The following is a 3,638-nucleotide window of genomic DNA, read 5'->3' as shown; positions in this document are numbered from 1 at the left end:
TACCAAAACATATGAAAATAACCAAGAATTAAATTAACCTGGATACCTAAACAGATAGAGAGACTATTTAAAATAACCGATCAATTCAAGACGAGATGATACAGAAATCACAACAATTACAAAAAGGGAAAGTCCATCTGTTCTGATCGTTTTAATTCAACGTAAAAGGAAACCTTGACCACTGAACTGCCAAGTCACTGTGTGTGTGTGTGTGTTGTGTCCATCCATTCAGTCGCGACACTACTGCTCTTGGCTTGACCCGTCTCCAGTTAAAAACAACAAAACAAAAAGTGGGTTGTCCTGTGGGTATTTACCCCACTATGGAGTTTCGTCTTGGGTGGGCCTGCTGGCCAGTTGGCACACCTGGCCTGGTCCCAGCATCCAGAAGGTTCTTCCCATCCATGGCCAGGTTGTGTGCTGCAGTCAGCATCTGTTTTCTTAACACTCTTCCTTCAGAGAGGGTGACGCGTCGTTGCTGGCGCACGACGCATCTTACTGATCAACTCTGACATGTCGTTGTTCAACAGCTTCTCTGGGTGCCCTCGACTTGACCAGGAGGAGGAGAAGGAGGGAGGAGGGGAGGGAAGGAGGGAGGAGGAGAGGAGAGGAGGGGGAAAGGAGAGTGGATGAGATAGGGAGATAGATATTAACGACAGTCTGGACGCTGGTCTGTTTTCTGCTTAATAATATGATATATAATCACTCTTACCTCTGTCCTAATGGACTTATGGAGGGTGGGTAGAATATCATCCACGCTGTGTATCAGACTCCTTAAGGTCAGCCCTACAGACTGGAGAGAGAGAAGGCAGTTGACCTTTAACCTCACAATGCAGCTGTATCCGTATAGCTACTGCATTACTACTATTGACACAGTGTTTGAAGTGAGCAGCTCCGTGTCTTACCTTGATGACGGTGAATGTACTCCTCAGGCTGTAGTGTGTCACTCGTCTTTCACTTTCACTTCACCACCACCTGGACCAGGTCCATGACCGCCTGGTACCCTTATCATCTGAACGGTCTAGCTCTGCAGTGGGGCGGGCCTGGGCCGTAGGGGCGGCCTGGGCCGTAGGTGCGGCTGGGCCGTAGGGGCGGCTGGGCTGTGGGGCGGGCCTGGCCCGTAGGGGCGGTGAGATGCAGGGGCTTTGTCTGGCGGGGCTGGTTTCAAAAGTGGAGAGTAAGGATGAGAGCAAGAATAAAAGGGGAGAGGGGGATGAGAGAGCAAGAATAAAAGGGGAGAGGGGATGAGGAACAGGAATAAAGGGGGAGAGGGGGATGAGAGACAAGAATAAAGGGGAGAGGGTATGCGAGAACAAGAATAAAAGGGGAGGGTATGAGAGAACAAGAGTAAAATACGAGGGTATGAGAGAACATGAATAAAAGGGGGGGTGAGGAGAAGGAGAGAAGCTTAAAGCTATGTGTCTTTTAGACATTTGATGCCACCAGATATTCTATTTCTAGGATATTCTTTTGGTTTACACTCACCATGTCCAGTCTCTGGTTCTGGTAACTGCAGACAGAGAGAAAAATAAGATTATATGACAATGACTATATTAACCTGATAAAGAAGATGGCACCGCAGTGGATAGTAGCCGTCTGACGGTCTCCTGGCCAATTCTGCTATGTTGTGTGTTTTTTTTTATGCTGATTTAACTTTTTTGGGGCATAATGTCTCTGCCATCATTTCCTATGACCAAAAATATCTTTGGACATCGGAAGAGCAATACAACAATCAGTAAACTCAATTTGGATGAAAATGTCTACATCGACTTTACTGCAATTTCACCTTGCAGTAAAGTAAGTTGTGAATTGGTAAAAAAAAAWAATTGTGACCTCATGTAAATAATTAAACCGCAACTAAAACAATAGAAAATYATAACACACAGTAACTCCATACTTAAATACKGCAGATATAATGCTTTATAACGTGTTATAAAGCATCTATTAGCCGTTATTATAACGTCTTATAATAAAGCGTAACATATGTTACACATACCAGTGGTTTGGTGGTGCCCTCCTGTCCCACGGGACCCTGTAAAGAAACATATAGGTTCAGACTCATTTGACACAATATCAACACCGACCCACAGTTGACCACGGACCCCATGGGCCTCACATGGACCGTCAATTTACAGAACATTGAGAGTTATAGGGATGGTTACTAGGAATACGGGATGGTTGTTAGGACCACATGATGGTTGTTAGGATGGACTAAAGGATGGTTGTTAGAACTACAGGATGGTTGTTATGGTGGAATATAGGATGGTTGTTAGAACTACAGGATGGTTGTTATGGTGGAATATAGGATGGTTGTTAGGACCACATGATGGTTGTTATGGTGGAATATAGGATGGTTGTTAGGACCACAGTATGGTTGTTATGGTGGAATATAGGATGGCTGTTAGGACCAAATGATGGTTGTTAGGATGGACTAAAGGATGGTTGTTAGGACCAAATGATGGTTGTTAGGATGGACTAAAGGATGGATGTTAGGACTAAAGGATGGATGTTAGGACTAAAGGATGGATGTTAGGACTACAGGTGGTTGTAAGGATGGACTACGGGATGATTGTTAGCACTATAGGATGGTTGTTAGGACTACTGGTTGCTTCTTAGGACAACAGGATGGTTGTTAGGACTATGGGATGGTTGTTAGGACTACGGTATGATTGTTATGACTACGGATGGTTGTTAGGACTACTGGTTGCTTCTTAGGACAACAGGATGGTTGTTAGGACTACGGGATGGTTGTTATGGTGGACTACAAAATGGTTGTTTAGGATGGACTGTGGGATGGTGGTTTGGATGTACTACGGGATGCTTGTTAGTATGGACTACGGGATGGTGGTTTGGATGGACTACGGGGTGGTTGTTATGACTACGGGGTGGTTGTTAGGACTACGGGGTGGTTGTTAGGACTACGGGGTGGTTGTTAGGACTAAGGGGTGGTTGTTCGGATCTACGGGGTGGGTTGTTGTACTACGGGGTGGTTGTTAGGACTGCGGGGTGGTTGTTAGGGACGACGGGGATGGTTGTTAGGACTAACGGGGTGGTTGTTAGGACTGCGGGGTGGTTGTTAGGACTACGGGGTGGTTTGTTAGGAGCTACGGGGTGGTTGTTAGGACTACGGGGTGGTTGTTAGGACTTACGGGGTGGTTGTTAGGACTCACGGGGTGGTTGTTAGGACTACGGGGTGGTTGTTAGGACTGCGGGTGGTTTGTTAGGACTGCGGGGTGGTTGTTAGGACTCGGGGTGGTTGTAGGACCTGGGGCGTGGTTGTTAGGACTGCGGGTGGTTTTTAGGACTGCGGGGTGGTTGTTAGGACTGGGGGTGGTTGTTCAGGACTCCGGGGTGGTTGTTAGGACTGACGGGGTGGTTGTTAGGACTAGGGGTGGTTGTTAGGACTAGGGGGTGGTTGTTAGGAACGGGGTTTGTTAGACTAGGGGTGGTTGTTAAGGACTACGGGGTGGATTGTTGTAGGACTACGGGGTGGTTGTTAGGACTGACGGGGTGGTTGTTTAGGACTACGGGGTGGTTGTTAGGACTGGGGTGGTTGTTGAGGACTGCGGGGTGGTTGTTAGGACTGCGGGGTGGTTGTTAGGACTTGCGGGGTGGTTGTTAGGACTGCGGGGTGGTTATCC

General features: G+C 47.3%; 1 long non-coding RNA gene and 1 pseudogene across 1 annotated transcript; both read right to left on the bottom strand.

The window, feature by feature from the left end:
* The window catches only part of LOC112073278 (protein-tyrosine kinase 2-beta-like), a 70,158-nt pseudogene that overhangs the window by 6,144 nt on the left and 60,376 nt on the right, over window positions 1–3,638 (bottom strand).
* On the bottom strand, window positions 531–1,133 carry LOC139025064 (uncharacterized). Its single transcript, XR_011476504.1, has 3 exons — window positions 903–1,133; window positions 704–790; window positions 531–541 (listed from the first exon to the last, which is right to left on the bottom strand). It is a non-coding gene; the product is annotated as an uncharacterized lncRNA (long non-coding RNA).

The sequence above is a fragment of the Salvelinus sp. IW2-2015 genome, unplaced genomic scaffold (assembly GCF_002910315.2).
Source record: "Salvelinus sp. IW2-2015 unplaced genomic scaffold, ASM291031v2 Un_scaffold2206, whole genome shotgun sequence".
NCBI classification, from domain to species: Eukaryota; Metazoa; Chordata; class Actinopteri; order Salmoniformes; family Salmonidae; genus Salvelinus; species Salvelinus sp. IW2-2015.
Note: the sequence above shows the minus strand (reverse complement) of the source record. Positions and strands in the feature narration are given on the sequence as shown.